Genomic DNA, 24,226 nt, shown 5'->3' with positions numbered 1-24,226 from the left:
TTTTTTAAAAAATTAAAACTTCCTATTTCAAGTTATATATTTAAACAAAGAGCCAGAACAAAAATGGTCATGGAATAGTACCAAATAGATACTAGAACTTTTTTTGTCTTCAACAAAAAGTAAGGGCTTTTCGACATCCCCTTTCCCTTTTTTGATTGTAAATGTCAGGTAAAATCGTATCTATTTTTTATTTAAAAATTCTTCACCGCCTTGGTATAATCAGTTGCCTATTAGAAATATAACCTTATAAATAATGCAATGTCAAAAAAGATAACTTCAGCACTTTAAAAGTAAATATACTTTTAATTTCTAAAAGAATGTTTCCAAAAAATCATTAAAAAGTAAGCATTCCTTTCTCAAATAGAAAACGTGGTATGCCTAGAGTATTATTGTTCTACGTTCATTGAGCAAAGCGAGATAACTCTTTCTAAATCACTTTTTCAACTTTTAAAAAAGTTGCAATATTCACACCCTTATCACTCCTATAAGAAGTCAAAAAATGGCCCTACGGACCATAATTTTTAAATTGGACTCTACTCAAAACCTAAAACCGAAAAGATTTTAAAAATCTGATGAAAAATAAAAAAGATACAGCTAAAGGGTTGTTTTAGCTTTGACCCCTGTAGATCCCTTATCTTTCAAAATTTTTATCTCAAAATATTTTCAAGTCTGCAAATTAGGTCCCTCATTATAAATATTAAATATGGAAATATTTACTTGAAAACTGTTTGAGAAAAAGTGGCACGCATGAATTCGGTTTGACATTAAAACACCCATAGATGTTTTTTTATCAACTTATAAAACCGGAAGTTCTCAATGGTATCAAACGAAACTTTAAATATATGATTTTTATGACAGTTTTAACATTTTCCATTCCTCATTTTAAAAATTTGGTGGTTATTTCAATTTTCAGTTTTTTCATCCCCCCTTTTTTCATAGTTTGAAGTCTAATATCTCAAAAACAGCAAGAGATACAAAAAAGTTGTCGCTTACGATTTTGTATATCATACTATGAAGTATCTAAATCCAAAATTTCTTAGTTAATAATCAAAAAATAAAAAAGATACAAAGGTCCTTTTAATATTTTGTTTTTTGCATGTGTAAACCGGAAGTATATAGACTGGAAGTCTAAAAAGGGACATACGGGAGAACTAAGCAATTGCTAAAAGAATCAAACATTTAATTTTGATTTTTCTATTCCGTTTTCAAAAAATCCATGACGAAACTTTGTCGAGAAGAATAATAATAACTAGACCTATTTTTGTCTCCAACAAAAAGGAAGGGCTTTTCGACAGCCCTTAAAACCCTTTATTTAAATTTATCATATTTTCTCTCAGAATCTGTATAATCAAAATTAGGAAAATATCATGAGCATATACCCACACGTAAACATTTAAGAAATTAAATGCCCAAAGAAAGACAACTTCAGAATTTTTTATCCAACTGTATCGTTTGTTTCGTGAAATAAAAGTTCTAAAAATTCATATATCAGAAAGTACTCATTTAAGATTCAAGAGTTTTGGTATGCCAAAAGCTCTAATTCTAACCATTCATTGAGCAAAGCGAAATAACTCTTGAATTTTAATTTTTTTGAAATGTGATAAATTTATCATATTCAGGCCCTTAAAACCCATATAAAGAGTCAAAAAGTGGCCCTTTGAACCATAATTTTAAATTGAACTCTTTATTCTAAATTAATAACTGAAAAGAGTTTGAAAATTGGATAAGTAATAAAAAAGTTATAGCTAAAGGGCTGTTTTTAATACTGACCCCTTCAGGTCCCTTATTTTTCGGAATTTTTTTCCTCAGACCTTTTCCGGTCGGCGCATTTAGTCCCTCATTACAAGTACAAAATATAAAAATATTTGCTTGAAAACTCTTTGAGAAAACGTTACATGCGTGAATTCAATTTAACATAGAAACTCCCATAGACAATTTTCATCGGCTCAGAAAACCGGAAGTACTCAATACTATTCAATGAAACTTGGAATATATCTTAATTACATCTATTTGAACAATATATATCCGTCTTAGAACATTCCTAAGCTTTACTGAGTTTTTATTTTTTCATCCCCCCTTTTCTCAAGTTTGAGGCCTAAAATCTCAAAACTGATAAGAGATAGAAACTCGCCGCCGCTTTACTTTTTAAACAACTCGACATGGTTGATCTAACTCTAAAATTACAACGAATTTCCTTTAAAAATAAAAACAATATATTGATTCATTTAATTTCTACTATTTTGCTTGTGTAAACCGGAAGTACCGGAACCGGAAATCCAAAACCTTACATACTGGTGACATTTAAAAATGCTATAAGACTATTGTATACTTATTTCTGAAATCCTTTCCGTTTTCAAAAAATCGCTGACGGAAAATCTGTCGAGAAAAAGAATAATAATAACTAGAACTTTTTTTTGTCTGCAACAAAAAGTAAGGGCTTTTCGACAGCCCCATTATCCCCTTTTAATTAAATGTTAAAAAAAATATTCTCTAGTTTATTTCCAAGTGTTCTAAACGCCTTGGTATCCCAAGTTGCTTAGATAGCAACTTATGAGTAGTGCAATGTGAAAAGAAAGATAACTCCAGAACTTTACAGGTAGCTACACTTTAAATTTCCAGAAAAATATTTTCAAAAAATCATATTGAAGTAAGTATTCATTCCCTGGACACTAAATTTAGTATGCCTACAGTATTAATGCTCCTTATTCTTACAACCAAGCGAGACAACTCTTTCTAAAAAAAAATTTGAAATTTGAACAAGTTCTGATCTTTAGGTCCTTCAAACCCCTATAAGGAGTCAAAAAGTGGCCCCTCGGACCATAATTTTAAAATTGTACTCTTTATTCTTAACAATAAACTGAAAAGATTTTTAAAATCGGATGAAAGGTAAAAAAGTTACAGCTAAAAGGCTGTTTTGCACGTTGGCCCCTGCAGATCCCTAATTTTTTCGAGTTGTCTACCCAAAACTTTTTCAGGTCTGCGGATTGTGTGTGTCATTATAAAGATGAAATATTGTAGCAATTACTTGAAAGCCTTTTGAGAAAACGAACGACGCGTGATTTTAGTTTAACATTGAAACTCCCATAGACAATTTTTCATAGGCTCATAAAACCGGAAGTACTCAATATATTTTATTGAAACTTGAAATGTATCTTGAATACTTCTATCTAAACAATGTCTAGGCGTCTTATAAAATTTCTAAGGTTTTTTGAATTTTTTTTCTTTTTCATCCCCCCTTATCTCAAGTTTGAGCCCTAATATCTCAAAAACAGTAAGAGATAGAGAAATCGCTACGCTTATGATTTTGTACATCAAGACAAGATGCATCTAATTCTTAAATTTGAATGCTCTAACTATAAAAACAATAAAGATATTGTGCTTCAATGAAATTTTAGTATTTTCCTTGTCAAAACCGGAAGTGCCGGAACCGGAAGTCCAAAACCTTACATACGCGTGCCATTTAAAATTGCTATAAGTGTATTGCATTGTTGTTTTAATATGTCTTTCCGTTTTCAAAAAATCGCTGACGAAACTTTGTCGAGAATAATAAAAAATAATAAAACAGAACAAAAACAATAGGTCTTTTCGACCGAAAGTCGAAAAGCCCTAACTAGAACTTTTTTTGTCTTCAACAAAAAGTAAGGGCTTTTCGACAGCCCCATCATCCCTTTTCACTGAAATGTTCAAAAAAAATTATCCTCTAATTTATTTCCAAAAGTTCTAAACGCCTTGGTATCCCCAGTTGCTTAGATAGGAACTTACGAGTAGTGCAATGTGAAAAGATAGATAACTCCAGAATTTTACAGGTAGCTACACTTCTAATTTCCAAAGGAATATTTTCAAAAAATCATATCGAAGGAAGTATGCATTCCACGGACACAAAACTTGGTATGCCAATAGTATTTATGCTCTACATTCTTACAGCAAAGCGAGATAACTCTTACTTAAAAACATTTTGAAATTTAAACAGATGATGATCTTTGGGCCTTCCTTACCCCTATAAGGAGTCAAAAAGTGGCCCCTTGGACCATAATTTTAAGATTATACTCTTCATTTTGAACAATAAACTGAAAAGGTTTTTAAAATCGGAAAAGAAATAAAAAAGTTACAGCTAAAGGGCTGTTTTGTACGTTGGCCCTTGCAGATCCCTAATTTTTTTGAATTGTGTACCCAAAAACTTTTCCGGTCTGCGCATTGTGCGTATCATTATAAATCTGAAATATTGAAATGTTAACTTGTAAACTTTTTGAGAAAACGAACGACGCGTGATTTTAGTTTAACATTGAAACTCCAATAGACAATTTTTCAAAGGCTCTTAAAACCGGAAGTACTGAATATATTTTATTCAAACTTGGTATATATCTTGAATACTTCTATTTAAACAATGTCTCGGCATCTTATAAAATTTCTAAGGTTTTTTCAAAAAAAATTCTGTTTCATCCCCCATTATCTCAAGTTTGAGCCCTAATATCTCAAAAACGGTAAGAGATACAGAAATGGCTACGGTTATGATTTTGTACATCATGACAAGATACATCTAATTCTTAAACTTGAATGCTCTAACTATAAATATAATAAAGATATTGTGCATCAATGAATTTTTAGTACTTTCCTTGTCAAAACCGGAAGTGCCGGAACCGGAAGTCCAAAACCTTACATACGCGTGTCACTCAGAGATGCTTTAAGACTATTGTATAATTGTTTCAAAATTCTTTCCCGTTTTCAAAATATCGCTGACGGAAATTCTGTCGAGCATAAGAATAATAATAAGAAACAGAAGAATAACAATAGGTCTTTTCGACCGAAAGTCGAAAAGCCCTAATAACTAGTAGACTAATTGTTCTCGAACAATTAGAGGTCTTTCCACCTCAGTGTGTTTTATGTTTGAAATAAGATTGCTTCAACAGAATAAAGTATTTTTTCTTAGTTACTTCATAAAAAATTGTCAAACGATTAAGTTTGCAATTTGTTATTGCTTGACCTTGACCTTTGACCTTTATGTCATTTTGATCTGACAAGGAAGACGCTTCAATACCAAGTCGTCCGCTGTATCTATGATTATTAATTCAAAGGTTATTTGTGTTTTTTTTATTGAATGTTCGAAACGTTCCGGGGCAATAACTGCTGGAAAGGTACTTTCGACCCTTTCGGTATGAATAGACTGAAGATATATCTTAGTGTACTGAATACATTAGTAAAAGTTTTAAGTCTCTATCTCTAATGGTTAATGAGGAGTAGCGTTAACAAGCTTTTCGTAAATAGGGGCAGTAACTCTATAATTGTAACATGGTAAGGGTCAAAGGGTTATATTTTGAAATTTCATATGATATCTTACTACATCCTTGAAAAAGTTTTTTTCTACCACCCTAAACAAAAGAGATCTTAAAACTCATAAATTTATAGATTTCCCAATGACCTTGGCCTTTGACTTTATGTTATTTTGTTCGGCCAAGGGCGACGCTTCCATCCCAAGTGGTCCGAAGTCTCTATGTCAAATAATAAAAAAAGTTGGAAGTGATTCTATAGATATGTAAATACTTTCAGGGGCAAAAATTACTAGAAAGGGGCCTCAGATCCTTTTGGTATGAATAGGTTGAAGAACCCTCAAAGTGTTCTGAAGACATTGGTAAAAGTTCCAAGTTTCTATCTCTTATGGTTTCAGAGGAGTAGCGATAACAAGCTTTTCGTACAATAAGGGCAATAACTCTGTTATTATTGAAAAATAAGGAGCCAAGGGGTTATATTTCAAAATGTCTTAAGATGTCCTATTACATCCATAAAAAAAATTTTCTCTACCACCCTAAACAAAAGAGTTCTAAAAACTCATTAATTAACGGATTTGTAAATGACCTTGACCTTTGACCTTTATGTTTTTTGGTCGGCCAAGGTAGACGCTTCCATCCCAAGTGGTCCGAAGTCTCTATGATAAATAATTAAAAAGTTGAAAGTGATTTTATGGAAATTCAAATACTTTCAGGGGCAATAACTGATAGAACGGGGTCTCGGATCTTTTCGGTATTCGTAGATTGAAGAACCCTCTAAGTGTACTGAAGACATTGGTAAAAGTTTCAGGTCTCTGTCTCTTATGGTTTCAGAGGAGTAGCGATAACAAGCTTTTCGTAAACAAGGGCAATAACTTTGTAAGTTCTGGGGGTTATCAGGAACAGGGTCATTTGGTACCATAACTTTAAATGGTCAATTACATGAAGAAAATTTTTTTTCAATATGTCTTATAATAAAAAAGCTGTCCCTTGGAAAATAGAAAAGAAAAATAATAAGAATAATAAAAAACATAAAGAAAACAAAAGGTCTTTCACCTGAAAGGTGGAAAGACCTAATACTAATAATAAAACATCAGAATAACAATAGGTCTTTTCGACCGAAAGTCGAAAAGCCCTAACTAGAACTTTTTTTGTCTTCAACAAAAAGTAAGGGCTTTTCGACAGCCCCAGTTTCCCTTTTTTATTTAAAGTGTCAAAAAAAAAATATCTCTAATCTATTTCCAAATTGGTATAACCAGTTGCTTAGATAGGAATTTATTAGAACTGCAGTGTGAAAAGAAAGATAACTCCAGAATTTAACAAGTAGCTACACCTGTAATTTTCAGAATATTTTCAAAAAATCATTCCAAAGTAAATATTCATTCCTTGGACGCAAAACTTGGTATGCTAAGAGTATTTGTGCTATACATTTTTAGAGCAAAGCGAGATAACTCTTCCGAGAAATTAATTTGAAATTTAAACAAGTTGTGATCTTTAGGCCCTTCAAACCCTTATAAGGAGTCAAAAAGTGGCCCCTCGGACCATAAATTTTAAATTGTTCTCTTTATTCTGAACTATTAACCGAAAAGATTTTGAAAATTGGATGAATAGTAAAAAAGATACAGCTAAAGGGCTGTTTTGAATACTGACCCCTACATATCCCTTATTTTTCAGAAGTTCTTTTCCAGGACCTTTTCCGGTCTGCGCATTAGGTCCTTCATTGCATATATCAAATATGAAAATATTTGCTTGATAACTGTTTGAGAAAACGTTACACGCGTGAATTCAAGTTAACATAGAAACTCCCATAGACAATTTTCATCGGCTCATAAAACCGGAAGAACTCAATACTATTCAATGAAACTTTGAGTATATGTTAATTACTTCTATCATAATAATACTCAGGCGTCAAAAAGTTGTTTAAAGGTCATTTGAATTTTTTTGTTTTTTTATCCCCCCCATTTCTAAAGTTTAGGACTTAATATCTCAAAAACGGTAAGAGATAGAAAGTTGTCTACGCTTACAATTTTGTACAACTATTTATGATAAAGGTAATTCTAAAATTTGAATGCTCTACATTAAAAAATAAACAAAGAATTGAGTTTCAAACAATTTTTGCAAATTTCCTTGTAAAAACCGAAAGTACCGGTACCACAACTTCAAAACCTTACATTTCATAGTCTGATACATTTGCTGAAAGACCAATGTATACTTGTATCAATATTCCTACCAGTTTTCAAAAAATCGCTGACAGAAATTTGTCTTAAAATAATAATAATAAACTAGACACGATCTCGTTGCGAGCAACGAGGAGGTCTTCCGTTCGATTTTTAGAATGAAATATGACATCATCGACTTTGATTTTCGACAGCAAACATGTTATGGAAAAAGAGTAGAGTACTAATGCTTTATTGTATTGTTTTTGTATAAGTTCTCTTGCTTGTTTAACCTAATCTGGCTTTAATAACCTTTCACAAAATGGCTCTCATTATAGGGCTATAGATTTTAGAGCTCTTTGATCCCCTAATTTAAGGGGCAAGTCCTTTTTTCTTGGATTCAAATGAAAGGACATTTAATTCTGAACACATTTTGTCAGCAAGTGTTTAGAAAATTTTTGGCCCCTAAAAACCCTTAATTACGTAACACATGATAAAATCATTACATTGCTTGAATATATAACTATAAGATAAACACATTTGCTTCTATAATATTTCACAAAATATTTCTCAGTAAAGGGCTACAGATTAAAGACTTTAGAGCCCTTTGGTCCCCTTTTATTAGGGGCCAGCCCCTTTTTCTTGATATGGAATGAAATGTCATTAAATTCTAAACAAATTTTGTTCAACACATGTTTAGTAATTCGTTACCGTTTTGGAGATAGATGAGAAAGAAGGTTTTAGGGGCCGGTCCCTTATCTCCTTTTAGGGGCCGTTCAACGAAATTTTGACGGTTGCAATTTGTCGAGAACATCATTTTGAACAACTTTTCTTTTATACTGCATTACAAAATATTTTTCCTTTCTGAGATAAGGGTGATCAAAATTTTTGTCTTTTGGCCCCTAACAACCCTTAATTAGGTAACACATGATAAAATCATTACATTGCTTGAATACAGAATTATAAGATAAACACATTTGCCTCTATAATCTATCACAAAATATATCTCAGTAAAGGGCTACAGATTAAAGACTTTAGAGCCCTTTGGTCCCCTAATTTGAGGGGCCAGCCCCTTTTTCTTGATTTCAAATAAAAGGTCATTTAATTCTACACAAATTTTGTTCAACAAGTATTTAGAATTTCGTTACCGTTTTGGAGATATATGAGAAAGAAGGTTTTAGGGGCCGGTCCCTTATCTTCTTTTAGGGGCCGTTCAACGAAATTTTGACGGTTGCAATTTGTTGAGAACATCATTTTGAACAACTTTTCTTTTATACTGCATTACAAAATATTTTTCCTTTCTGAGATAAGGGTGATCAAAATTTTTGTCTTTTGGCCCCTAACAACCCTTAATTAGGTAACACATGATAAAATCATTACATTGCTTGAATACAGAATTATAAGATAAACACATTTGCCTCTATAATCTATCACAAAATATATCTCAGTAAAGGGCTACAGATTAAAGACTTTAGAGCCATTTGGTCCCCTAATTTGAGGGGCCAGCCCCTTTTTCTTGATTTCAAATAAAAGGTCATTTAATTCTACACAAATTTTGTTCAACAAGTGTTTAGAATTTCGTTACCGTTTTGGAGATATATGAGAAAGAAGGTTTTAGGGGCCGGTCCCTTATCTTCTTTTAGGGGCCGTTCAACGAAATTTTGACGGTTGCAATTTGTTGAGAACATCATTTTGAACAACTTTTCTTTTATACTGCATTACAAAATATTTTTCCTTTCTGAGATATGGGTGATCAAATTTTTTGACTTTTGGCCCCTAAAAACCCTTAATTAGGTAACACATGATTAAATCATTATATTGCTTGAATACAGAACTATAAAATAAACACATTTGCTTCTATAATATTTCACAAAATATCTCTCAGTAAAGGGCTACAGATTAAAGACTTTAGAGCCCTTTGGTCCCCTAATTTGAGGGGCCAGCCCCTATTTCTTGATTTCAAATAAAAGGTCATTTTATTCTACACAAATTTTGTTCAACAAGTGTTTAGAAATTCGATACCGTTTTGGAGATATATGAGAAAGAAGGTTTTAGGGGCCGGTCCCTTTTCTCCTTTTAGGGGCCGTTTAACGATATTTTGACTGTTGCATGTTGTAAAGTACATCATTTTGAACAACTTTTCTTATGTACTGCATTACAAAATATTTTTCCTTTGTGAGATATGGGTGATCGAAATTTTGGACTTTTGGCCCCTAAAAACCCTTAATTACGTAACACATCATAAAATCATTACATTGCTTGAATACATAACTGTGAGATAAACATATTTGCTTCTATAATCTATTACAAAATATCCCTTGGTGAAGAGCTATGGGTAAAAGACTTTAGAGCCTTCTAGGTCCCTAATTTTAGGGGCCAGCCCCTTTTTCCTGATATCAGCCGAAAGGTCTTGTAAATATGAGCCTTTTTTACATTACATGTTTTATTAAAATATTTTCCAGAAAAAAAATAAAGAGAGAAAAGCACAAAAATTTACGACGTTTTTTTAATGTCAATTTTCGAGCCCTAGCGAACTTTGGCGCCAGAAGTGCTAAACTTACAAAACAACAACCATGCAAAACTTCAATCTTTCCTTTACCAACCGTAGAAATTTGAGCTTAATATCTCTTATACTTTAGGAGAACGACAGAAGACAAAATACCCATATAAAAATTAGAAAAATCTCAATATCTCAAAAACGGATGTGACGTCATCAACACAAAAAAAATTTGATCAGGTTCAGACCAATATCTATCGTATCTGAAACTTTCATTGAGATCGGCCGAGCCGTTTCTGAGAAATCGCGTGCACAAAAATAGGAAGAAAAAAAATAATAATAATTAGACACGATCTCGTTGCGAGCAACGAGGAGGTCTTCCGTTCGATTTTTTGGATGAAATATGACATCATCGACTTTGATTTTCGACAGCAAACATGTTATGGAAAAGGAGTGAAGTTCTAATGCTTAATTGTATTGTTTTTGTATAAGTTCTCTTGCTTTTTTAACCTAATCTAGCTTTAGTAACCTTTCACAAAATGGCTCTCATTTTAGGGCTATAGATAAAATATTTTAGAGCTCTTTGAACCCCTAATTTAAGGGGCAAGTCCCTTTTTCTTGGATTCAAATGAAAGAACATTTAATTCTGAACACATTTTGTCAGCAAGTGTTTAGAAAATTTGTGGCCCCTAAAAACCCTTAATTACGTAACACATGATAAAATCATTACATTGCTTGAATATATAATTATAAGATAAACACATTTTCTTCTATAACGTTTCACAAAATATTTTTCAGTAAAGGGCTGAAGATTAAAGACTTTAGAGCCCTTTGGTCCCCTTTTATTAGGGGCCAGCCCCTTTTTCTTGATATGGAATGAAAGGTCATTAAATTCTAAACAAATTTCGTTCAACACATGTTTAGTAATTCGTTACCGTTTTGGAGATAGATGAGAAAGAAGGTTTTAGGGGCCGGTCCCTTATCTCCTTTTAGGGGCCGTTCAACGAAATTTTGACGGTTGCAATTTGTTGAGAACATCATTTTGAACAACTTTTCTTTTTAATACTGCATTACAAAATATTTTTCCTTTCTGAGATAAGGGTAATCAAATTTTTTGACTTTTGGTCCCTAAAAACCCTTAATTACGTAACACATGATAAAATCATTACATTGCCTGAATACAGAACTATAAGATAAACACATTTGCTTCTATAATATTTCACAAAATATCTCTCAGTAAAAGGCTACAGATTAAAGATTTTAGAGCCCTTTGGTCCCCTAATTTGAGGGGCCAGCCCCTTTTCCTTGATATCAAATAAAAGGTCTTCTAATTCTACACAAATTTTGTTCAACAAGTGTTTAGAAATTCGATACCGTTTTGGAGATATATGAGAAAGAAGGTTTTAGGGGCCGGTCCCTTATCTCCTTTTAGGGGCCGTTTAACGAAATTTTGACGGTTGCATTTTGTTGAGAACATCATTTTGAACAACTTTTCTTTGATACCGCATTACAAAATATTTTTCCTTTCTGAAGTATAGTTGATCGAAATTTTGGACTTTTGGCCCCTAAGAACCCTTAATTACGTAACACATGATAAAATCATTACATTGCTTGAATACACAACTATAAGATTAACACATTTGTTTCTATAATATTTCACAAAATATCTCTCAGTAAAGGGCTACAGATTAAAGATTTTAGAGCCCTTTGGTCCCCTAATTTGAGGGGCCAGCCCCTTTTCCTTGATATCAAATAAAAGGTCTTCTAATTCTACACAAATTTTGTTCAACAAGTGTTTAGAAATTCGATACCGTTTTGGAGATATATGAGAAAGAAGGTTTTAGGGGCCGGTCCCTTATCTCCTTTTAGGGGCCGTTTAACGAAATTTTGACTGTTGCATTTTGTTGAGAACATCATTTTGAACAACTTTTCTTTGATACCTCATTACAAAATATTTTTCCTTTCTGAGGTATAGTTGATCGAAATTTTGGACTTTTGGCCCCTAAAAACCCTTAATTACGTAACACATCATAAAATCATTACATTGCTTGAATACATAACTGTGAGATAAACATATTTGCTTCTATAATCTATTACAAAATATCCCTTGGTGAAGAGCTATGGGTAAAAGACTTTAGAGCCTTCTAGGTCCCTAATTTTAGGGGCCAGCCCCTTTTCCCTGATATCAGCCGAAAGGTCTTGTAAATATGAGCCTTTTTTACATTACATGTTTTATTAAAATATTTTCCAGAAAAAAAATAAAGAGAGAAAAGCACAAAAATTTACGACGTTTTTTTAATGTCAATTTTCGAGCCCTAGCGAACTTTGGCGCCAGAAGTGCTAAACTTACAAAACAACAACCATGCAAAACTTCAATCTTTCCTTTACCAACCGTAGAAATTTGAGCTTAATATCTCTTATACTTTAGGAGAACGACAGAAGACAAAATACCCATATAAAAATTAGAAAAATCTCAATATCTCAAAAACGGATGTGACGTCATCAACACAAAAAAAATTTGATCAGGTTCAGACCAATATCTATCGTATCTGAAACTTTCATTGAGATCGGCCGAGCCGTTTCTGAGAAATCGCGTGCACAAAAATAGGAAGAAAAAAAATAATAATAACTAGATACGATCTCGTTACGAGTAACGAGTAGGTCTTCCGTTCAATTTTTTAAACGATTCGATTAAAATATCAATGAAATTTCAAAATTCTCCCTCAACCACTTCCTTTTAGATAATGTATACGATTGTCAATATCCTTTAAAATGCTTAACAAAGAGTTTTGCTTTTTAACATACAGCACATTAAAGATTTAAGATTTTAGTCTCCTAAAATCTCTAAATACGTCATCAGTGGGTTTGGAAATGAGTTTTACAAACTGATATTGCTGTGATCAACAACTTTGTTTTTATAATGCATTACAAAATCTTGATCATTTTTAACGTATGAGTAATAGAGTTTAGGAGTCTATTGGCCCCTAATTTTAGGGGCCAGCCCCTTTTTCTTGATTTTATACGAAAGGTCTCATGAATACTAACATTTTTGGTTCTTACATCCATCTAAAATTGATGTTTACTTTTGAGATACAAATGATTGAATATTTTAGGGGCCAGCCCTCTAGATCCTTAATGGGGACAGAAATTCGTATTTTGATAAGTAGAATCAATTTAAATCATTTAATCAAACATTTTCTCTTCTTTGATGTCTAACAAAATATGTATACTTCTCTAGTTATTTTTCGTCAAAGTTTTAGTACTTTGGCCCCTAAAAATCCCTAATTACGTAATAAATGGCCGTGGCAAGGATTTTTTCGAATAGATATTGGTACGATCAACAATTTTGCTTCTATAATGCATTACAAAATCTTTATCGTTTTTAAGTTATATGTAATAGAGTTAACGAGTGCCTTGGCCCCTAAAAAAAGGGGCCAGCCCCTTTTTATTGATTTTTTTGAAAAGGTCTTAAGAATACAAACATTTTTTGTTCTTACACCCATGTAAAATTGTTGATCATTTTTGAGATACAAATGATTGAATATTTTAGGGGCCAGCCCTCTAGATCCTTAATGGGGACAGAAATTCGTGTTTTGATCAGTGGAATTAATTTAAATCATTTATTCAACCATTTTCTCTTCTATGATGTCTAACAAAATATTTATACTTCTCTAGTTATTTTTCGTCAAAGTTAAAGTACTTTGGCCCCTAAAATTCCCTAATTACGTAATAAATGGGCGTGGCAATAATTTTTTCTTATAGATATTGGTACGATCAACAACTTTGCTTCTATAATGGATTACAAAATCTTTACCGTTTTTAAGTTATATGTAATAGAGTTTACGAGTGCCTTGGCCCCTAAAAAAAGGGGCCAGCCCCTTTTTCTTGATTTCGTTGGAAAGAACTTATGATTATCTACCACTTTTGTTATATATATCTTAACAAAATATCAACTGATAAAAAGATACAGATCAAAACGTTTGAAATTTTTGAATGAAAATTCGTACTCAATTTTCGTGCCCAGGCGAGCTCCAAGAAATGGCGCCACTGGCGTAAAACAAAATAATAGTGCACAACTTCAGACTATAGACTACCTATCCTGAAAATTTCATAGTCATATCTCTGATAGTTTCTGAGATCAGCTCTGCACAAAATAGGTCGTAAAAAACTACAAACTGGTCGATAAATCGGTACCGGAAGTGACGACAACAAAAATTTCAAAAACTTATAAAATTCAGATGATGACTCATCATCTGTGAAAAAATGTTTAAAATCGGTCGAATAGTTTTCGAGAAATCGCGTGCACAAAATTTGGAAGAAAAAAAAAAATAATAATAACTAGATACGATCTCGTTACGAGTAACGAGTAGGTCTTCCTTGCGATTTCTGTTTTAAATCACACCATGAATAATCGATACAATTTCAGAAATACCCCCCCCCCCCCCCACACACACACACACTTTCAGATAATGTATACAAATCCCTAATTACCTAATAAATGGGTGCGGCAATGAGTTTTCCAGATAGATATTGCTACGATCAACAACTTTGCTTGTATAATGCATTACGAAATCTTAATCGTTTTTATGTTATTTGTAACAGACTTTACGAGTTTCTTGCCCCCCCCCCCCCCCACCCAAAAAGGGGCCAGCCCCTTTTTCTTGATTTCTTGGAAAAGGTCTTAAGAATACTAACATTTTTTGTTCTTAAACCCATCTAAAATTGTTGATCTTTTTTGAGATACAAATGATTGAATATTTTAGGGGCCAGCCCTCTAGATCCTTAATGGGGACAAAAATTCGTCTTTTGATGTGTGGAATCTATTTAAATCATAAATTCAAACATTTTCTCTTCTATGATGTCTAACAAAATATGTCTACTTCTCTAGTTATATTGCGTCAAAGTTTAAGTTCTTTGGCCCCTAAAAATCCCTAATTACGTAATAAATGGGCGTGGCAATATTTTTCTCTAATAGATATTGGTACGATCAACAACTTTGCTTCTATAAAGCATTACAAAATCTTTATCGTTTTTAAGTTATTTGTAATAGAGTTTAAGAGTGCCCTGGCCCCTAATTTAAGGGGCCATCCCCTTTTTCTTGATTTCTTGGAAAAGGTCTTAAGAATACTAACATTTTTTGTTCTTACATCTATCTAAAATTGTTGATCATTTTTGAGATACAAATCTTTGAATATTTTAGGGGCCAGCCCTCTAGATCCTTAATGGGGACAAAAATTTGTCTTTTGATAAGTGGAATCAATTTAAATCATAAATTCAAACATTTTCTCTTCTATGATGTCTATCAAAATATTTCTACTTCTCTAGTTATATTTCGTCAAAGTTTAAGTACTCTGACCCCTAAAAATCCCTAATTACGTAATAAATGGGCGTGGCAAAAATTTTTTCTAATAGATATTGGTACGATCAACAACTTTGCTTCTATAATGCTTTACAAAATCTTTATCGTTTTTAAGTTATTTGTAATAGAGTTTAAGAGTGCCCTGGCCCCTAATTTAAGGGGCCAGCCCCTTTTTCTTGATTTCTTTGAAAAGGTCTTAAAAATACTAACATTTTTTGTTCTTACATCTATTTAAAATTGTTGATCATTTTTGAGATACAAATCTTTGAATATTTTAGAGGCCAGCCCTCTAGATCCTTAATGGGGACAGAAATTCGTCTTTTGATAAGTGGAATCAATTTAAATCATTTATTCAAACATTTTCTCTTCAATGATGTCTAACAAAATATGTCTCCTTTTCTAGATATATTGCGTCAAAGTTTAAGTACTTTGGCCCCTAAAAATCCCTCATTACGTAATAAAGGGGCGTGGTAATAATTTTTTCTAATAGATATTGGTACGATCAACAACTTTGCTTCTATAATGCATTACAAAATCTTTATCGTTTTTAAGTTATTTGTAATAGAGTTTACGAGTGTTTTGGCCCCTAATTTAAGGGGCCAGCCCCTTTTTCTTGATTTTGTTGGAAAGAAATTTTAATTCTCTACCACTTTTGTTATATATGTTTTAACAAAATATCAACTGATAAAAAGATATATATCAAAACGTGTGAAAATTTTGAATGAAAATTCGTACCCAATTTTCGAGCCCAGGCGAGCTACAAGAAATGGCGCAACAAGCATTAAACAACTACATGCTGCACAACTCCGAACTCTCGTCTACCTATCCTGAAAATTTGATATTCACATCTCTTATGGTTTCCGAGTTTATAGCTGCACAAAATGGGTCGTCAAAAATTACAAAATGGCCGACAATTCGGTACCGGAAGTGACTACGAAAAAATTAAGAAAAATGTATGAAGTTTAGATCACGCCCTAACATCTGTGAAAAAATGGTTGAGATCGGTCGAATAGATTCCGAGAAATCGCGTGCACAAAATTTGGAAAATAATAATAATAATAATAAGAAACAGTACGAAAACAATAAGGTCTTCCGTTGGAAACGGAAGACCTTAATAAGAAACAGTACGAAAACTATAAGGTCTTCCGTTGGAAACGGAAGACCTTAATTAGACACGATCTCGTTGCGAGCAACGAGGAGGTCTTCCGTTCGATTTTTTGGATGAAATATGACATCATCGACTTTGATTTTCGACAGCAAACATGTTATGGAAAAGGAGTGAAGTTCTAATGCTTAATTGTATTGTTTTTGTATAAGTTCTCTTGCTTTTTTAACCTAATCTAGCTTTAGTAACCTTTCACAAAATGGCTCTCATTTTAGGGCTATAGATAAAATATTTTAGAGCTCTTTGAACCCCTAATTTAAGGGGCAAGTCCCTTTTTCTTGGATTCAAATGAAAGAACATTTAATTCTGAACACATTTTGTCAGCAAGTGTTTAGAAAATTTGTGGCCCCTAAAAACCCTTAATTACGTAACACATGATAAAATCATTACATTGCTTGAATATATAATTATAAGATAAACACATTTTCTTCTATAACGTTTCACAAAATATTTTTCAGTAAAGGGCTGAAGATTAAAGACTTTAGAGCCCTTTGGTCCCCTTTTATTAGGGGCCAGCCCCTTTTTCTTGATATGGAATGAAAGGTCATTAAATTCTAAACAAATTTCGTTCAACACATGTTTAGTAATTCGTTACCGTTTTGGAGATAGATGAGAAAGAAGGTTTTAGGGGCCGGTCCCTTATCTCCTTTTAGGGGCCGTTCAACGAAATTTTGACGGTTGCAATTTGTTGAGAACATCATTTTGAACAACTTTTCTTTTTAATACTGCATTACAAAATATTTTTCCTTTCTGAGATAAGGGTAATCAAATTTTTTGACTTTTGGTCCCTAAAAACCCTTAATTACGTAACACATGATAAAATCATTACATTGCCTGAATACAGAACTATAAGATAAACACATTTGTTTCTATAATATTTCACAAAATATCTCTCAGTAAAGGGCTACAGATTAAAGACTTTAGAGCCCTTTGGTCCCCTAATTTGAGGGGCCAGCCCCTTTTTCTTGATATCAAATAAAAGGTCATTTAATTCTACACAAATTTTGTTTAACAAGTGTTTAGAAATTCGTTACCGTTTTGGAGATATATGAGAAAGAAGGTTTTAGGGGCCGGTCCCTTATCTTCTTTTAGGGGCCGTTCAACGAAATTTTGACGGTTGCAATTTGTTGAGAACGTCATTTTGAACAACTTTTCTTTGATACCGCATTACAAAATATTTTTCCTTTCTGAGATATGGGTGATCAAATTTTTTGACTTTTGGCCCCTAAAAACCCTTAATTACGTAATACATGATAAAATCATTACATTGCTTGAATACAGAACTATAAGATAAACACATTTGCTTCTATAATATTTCACAAAATATCTCTCAGTAAAAGGCTACAGATTAAAGATTTTAGAGCCCTTTGGTCCCCTAATTTGAGGGGCCAGCCCCTTTTCCTTGATATCAAATAAAAGGTCTTTTAATTCTACACAAATTTTGTTCAACAAGTGTTTAGAAATTCGATACCGTTTTGGAGATATATGAGAAAGAAGGTTTTAGGGGCCGGTCCCTTATCTCCTTTTAGGGGCCGTTTAACGAAATTTTGACGGTTGCATTTTGTTGAGAACATCATTTTGAACAACTTTTCTTTGATACCGCATTACAAAATATTTTTCCTTTCTGAAGTATAGTTGATCGAAATTTTGGACTTTTGGCCCCTAAGAACCCTTAATTACGTAACACATGATAAAATCATTACATTGCTTGAATACACAACTATAAGATAAACACATTTGTTTCTATAATATTTCACAAAATATCTCTCAGTAAAGGGCTACAGATTAAAGACTTTAGAGCCCTTTGGTCCCCTTATTTGAGGGGCCAGCCCCTTTTTCTTGATTTCAAATAAAAGGTCATTTAATTCTACACAAATTTTGTTCAACAAGTGTTTAGAATTTCGTTACCGTTTTGGAGATATATGAGAAAGAAGGTTTTAGGGGCCGGTCCTTTATCTTCTTTTAGGGGCCGTTCAACGAAATTTTGACGGTTGCAATTTGTTGAGAACGTCATTTTGAACAACTTTTCTTTGATACCGCATTACAAAATATTTTTCCTTTCTGAGATATGGGTGATCAAATTTTTTTACTTTTGGCCCCTAAAATCCCTTAATTACGTAATACATTATAAAATCATTACATTGCTTGAATACATAACTATAAGATAAACACATTTGCTTCTATAATATTTCACAAAATATCTCTCAGTAAAGGGCTACAGATTAAAGACTTTAGAGCCCTTTGGTCCCCTAATTTGAGGGGCCAGCCCCTTTTCCTTGATATCAAATAAAAGGTCTTCTAATTCTACACAAATTTTGTTTAACAAGTGTTTTGAAATTCGATACCGTTTTGGAGATATATGAGAAAGAAGGTTTTAGGGGCCGGTCCCTTATCTCCTTTTAGGGGCCGTTTAACGAAATTTTGACTGTTGCATTTTGTTGAGAACATCATTTTGAACAACTTTTCTTTGATACCTCATTACAAAATATTTTTCCTTTCTGAGGTATAGTTGATCGAAATTTTGGACTTTTGGCCCCTAAAAACCCTTAATTACGTAACACATGATAAAATCATTACATTGCTTGAATACATAACTGTGAGATAAACACATTTGCTTCTATAATCTATTACAAAATATCCCTTGGTGAAGAGCTATAGGTAAAAGACTTTAGAGCCTTCTAAGTCCCTAATTTGAGGGGCCAGCCCCTTTTTTCTGATATCAGCTGAAAGGTCTTGTAAATATAAGCCTTTTTTACATTACATGTCTTAATAAAATATTTTCCAGAAAAAAGATAAAGAGAGAAAAGTGCAAAAATTTACGACGCTTTTTTAATGTCAATTTTCGAGCCCTAGCGAGCTTTGGCGCCAGTAGTGCTAAACAAAACAACAATCATGCAAAACTTCAATCTTTCCTTTACCAACCGTAGAAATTTGAGCTTAATATCTCTTATACTTTAGGAGAACGACAGAAGACAAAATACCCATATAAAAATTAGAAAAATCTCAATATCTTAAAAACGGATGTGACGTCATCAAAAGAAAAAAAAATTAATCAGGTTCAGACCAATATCTATCATATCTGAAAATCTGATTGAGATCGGACGAGCCGTTTCTGAGAAATCGCGTGCACAAAAATAGGAAGAAAAAAAAATAATAACTAGACACGATCTCGTTGCGAGCAACGAGGAGGTCTTCCGTCCGATTTTTAGAATACGGAATGACCTTGCTCTTGATCTTCGTCAACGAAACGTATCTGGAAATGGAAGCGGGGTCTAAGAGTAATGGGTGAAAGAATATCTACCCCTTTTGTGTACCTTTTTTGAGGGATTAGCTCCTTTTCATTCATTTTAGTTAAAAGGTATTTTTGTATACTGCTAATAAGTATTTAGAAATTGGTTATCGTTTTTGAGATATATGTGAAAAATCATTTTGATATTTGGTCCTAAACTCATTTTAAGGTCTAGATAACAAACAATTTATGGTTGTACATTGTAAAGCACATTATTTTGAGTATCTTTTGTTAAATACTGCTTTTCGGAATTGTCCTCCATTTTGAGATATAGAGGATCAGAGTTTTGGACTTCTGGCCCCTTAAAATCCCTAATTACGTAACGAAGGAGTAAATGATTGCCATGTATAGGTAAATAACGTTAGAATAAACATAATTGCCTCTATAACGGATCAAAAATATTTCACAGTAAATATTTATCATTAAAAGTCTTTAGAGCCCCCTCAGCCCCTAATTTGAAGGGCCAGCCCCCCTTTTTTATGATGTCATAAGAATGTGTTTGTCAATTTCAACACATTTTGTTCAACAAGTGTTTGAAATTCTGTACCGTTCTGGAGATACCTGGAGAGGGTCGTTTTAGGGGCCGACCCTGTAACTCCTTTCAGGGACCGCATACCAAAGAAATTATTGTTGCAGATTGATAAGCTTAATTTTTTAGCATCTTATGTTCAATATTGCTTATCAAAATGTTTCTCCATTTAGAGATATAGAGGATCAAAGTTTTGGACTTCTGGCTCCTTAAAATCCATAATTACGTAATATAGAAGTAAATAATTGTCATGTATAGGTGAATAACGTTAGAATAAACATAATTGTTCCTATAACGTATCACAAAATATTTTACAGTAAAAAGTTATCATCAAAAGACTTTAGAGCCCCCTCAGCCCCTAATTTGAAGGGCCAGCCCCTTTTTCTTTATCTCAAATGAAAGCTATTGTCAATTTAAACACATTTTGTTCAACAAGTGTTTAGAAATTATGTACCGTTCTGGAGATACCTGGAGAGGGTCGTTTTAGGGGCCGACCCTGTAACTCCTTTCAGGGACCGCATACCAAAGAAATTATTGTTGCAGATTGATAAGCTTAATATTTTGAGCATGTTTTGTTCAATATTGCTTATCAAAATGTTTCTCCATTTAGAGATATTGAGCATCAAAGTTTTGGACTTCTGGCCCCTTAAAATCCCTAATTATGTAATATAGAAGTAAATAATTGTCATGTATAGGTGAATAACGTTAGAATAAACATAATTGTTCCTATGACGTATCACAAAATATTTTACAGTAAAACGTTATCATCAAAAGACTTTATAGCCTTATCGGCCCCTAATTTGAAGGGCCAGCCCCTTTTTCTTGATCTTTAATGAAAGTTCGTGTCAATTCAAACACATTTTGTTCAACAAGTGTTTAGAAATTCTGTACCGTTCTGGAGATATCTTGAGAGGGTCGTTTTAGGGGCCGACCCTGTAACTCCTTTCAGGGACCGCATACCAAAGAAATTATGGTTGCAGATTGATAAGCCCAATATTTTAAGCATGTTTTGTTCAATATTGCTTATCAAAATGTTTCTCCATTTAGAGATATTGAGCATCAAAGTTTTGGACTTCTGGCCCCTCAAAATCCCTAATTACGTAATATAGGAGTAAATGATTGCCATGTATGGGTGAATAACGTAAGAATAAACATAATTGCTTCTATAACGTATCACAAAATATTTCACATTAAAAAGTTATCATCAAAAGACTTTATAGCCTTATCGGCCCCTAATTTGAAGGGCCAGCCCCTTTTTCTTGATCTCAAATGAAAGCTCTTGTAAAAATAAATTTTAATTGCTTTACATGTCTTAGCAAAATATTTTCGAGAAAAGAGATAATTAAAGAAAACCAAGAAAAATCACTACATTTTTTATATCTCAATTTTCGGGTCCAGGCGAGCTTCGGTGCCTTTTGCGCCAAACATAAATGGCTCACTTTAGACAAAACTACAATCATTCGTCTACAATTCCTGAAAATTTGAATTTGATATCTGTTATCGTTTAGGAGGAGTTCGACGGACAAGCTGACCCTCTAAAAATCGCTAAAACGTCAATATCTCTGAATCGAAAATGACGTCATCAAAATAAAAAATTTCCAATAAGGTTCAGATCAATATCTATCAGATCTGAAAGTTTCATGAAAATCGGCCGAGCCATTTCCGAGAACTCGCGTGCACAAAATTTGTAAGAAAAAAAAAAAAAATAATAATAGGGAAGAAGAAACCGAAGAAAAACAATAAGGTCTTCCGTTGGAAACGGAAGACCTTAAAAAAGACAAAAACAATAGGTCTTTTCGACCGAAAGTCGAAAAGCCCTAATAAAACAGAACGAAAACAATAGGTCTTTTCGACCGAAAGTCGAAAAGCCCTAAAAAGGAAAGATAGATTTCCATTACCTAGGCCTCTTAATAATACATTGATATGATTTCTAAATATACGTTACAAACAAAAACTACACGATAAACAAAATTGTACATTATGTTCATGCATGGTTTTTTAAATACAAGATTCTTTAAGTCGCACGCAGTATGCTTAAAAGAGTGAGAAACTGTTATCGTGCCAGTACCTACGGTGTCGCAAGAGTTCGGAATATTTTGCCAAACATGAGTAGTTAGTGAAAATGTATTACTAAAAATGTTTGACATCATAATTACAGCCTATATATAAAATTATATATATATTGACTCGCTATTTTCTGCTTTAATACTGATAAATCATGATCGAAAAAAACTGTTTATTATAATATTATAAACGTTGAACCCACCTCATGATTTTTATCGGAACTTATTTGTTTAATTCGATTAGTATTAATTAATCAATACTTTGTGATCGTCAAGACCAATCTCGATACTCGTTCATTTTCTTGTGACCATTACTGAAGAACTTTAGAATATCAGACGGTTTCACGATCCCGTCGGAACCAGAGGTTTTTTTTCACATTTATGTTAGTCGATGGAGCGGATTCATTAAATTATTTACGACTTTGATGAAGTGTGTAAAATTTACAAATGATTCTGGAATATGTACATGTAGGATACATAAAGACTAATTATACAGCTTGAATACAGCACACTGACGGTGTATTTATATGCATGTATAAGCTTTGGATTATGGGTAATGGACGATTGAGAGTTATCTTAAACCGATGGTGAAATATACATTCAGAACACGGAATCAATCTCTGCATACTGCATGTTTTCTCTATGATACTAAACCTACATATTTACTGTGGAATAGTCACACACAGATGATAAGTGTCTGGATGTTATTTTTCAGGTGTGGGCACGCCCGAAATAAGCAAAGGCGGGCGGGGGGGGGGGGGCTTAACAATTAGAGAAAACAATCACAGTAGTTCGAAAAAAAATGTGTCTAGAAGCGACCGAAAAGTAAAAATATCCCACATACACTTGACTAAAAAAAATACCTTTTTAAATTATGTGAAATTTATCAATATTGGAGGGGTGAATATCATCTGATACAGGGAAGGGGCGCTGTTTTCCATAAATTCTGCATAAAGTCGAATGGAAAAAATCTTTTGAACAGAAAGAGTGGTGTAAAGGGCATGTTCCCAGCAGTGGTAGAATTAACTACTTTTTTCTTATTGTGTTCATCTGTGAGTATACAGGTCAAAGTCTAGTTACCGATGAAAACTTCAAAAGAATAGTTCAGTGTTGCTACTATAATTGCATCAATAAGTTGAACAATGGATCATGATTAAACAAAATTGTATAATACGTTACTTCGGATATTGTTTTCAAAGTTCATTACTAAAATATGACATATTTAATAATGTCACGAAAATCGCATTTTTTATGTTGTTTAAGAAAAAAAGCTACTAATATATTTTAGCTATTGATTGTTTATATGGAGAATACAGTGTTTATATCAATGAAATATGTTCACATAGAATACGCCACTAACTAGTTTCTCGTTGATATCCAAAAATAATCTGAAACTATTCAACCGCCATTTTTTTTTGGAATAATCACTTTTCATTGGCAGACAACTGCGCTGACAGTAGAAATATTTATGATTTAAAAAAAAAAACAATAACAACAAACCTTTGTTTCTGAAATAAATGAATAGCATAGATGCAAGCATACAACTATATGCAGCAATGTGAAAAGATACTGATAACAAAGTGCTGTATTTTACGTTAACTTTATTAAACGACGAATTCACAGTAATGATTGTTTACGTTGCGTACATGTATGTGAAACACGACGTCATGATTTTCCTATTGAAAAAGCATCACTGTAAATGGGCAAAAAACTCTACTTAGAATTAGGGTATAGCCATAAAATTTTAGATTCGACAACTTTAAGATGTGTTTAATTCAATTATGTAAAAATCTCAAAATGTGCAAAAAATGTCATAAGCACCCTTTTCTCATGGGCGCAATCATATAAGCATACATAAACGATCCGTTTCTGCGGGATAGTTTTTTTTTAAATTTAGAATATATTAT

This window comes from Crassostrea angulata, chromosome 10 (assembly GCF_025612915.1).
Source record: "Crassostrea angulata isolate pt1a10 chromosome 10, ASM2561291v2, whole genome shotgun sequence".
Taxonomy (NCBI): Eukaryota; Metazoa; Mollusca; class Bivalvia; order Ostreida; family Ostreidae; genus Magallana; species Magallana angulata.
This window is presented reverse-complemented; position numbering follows the sequence as displayed.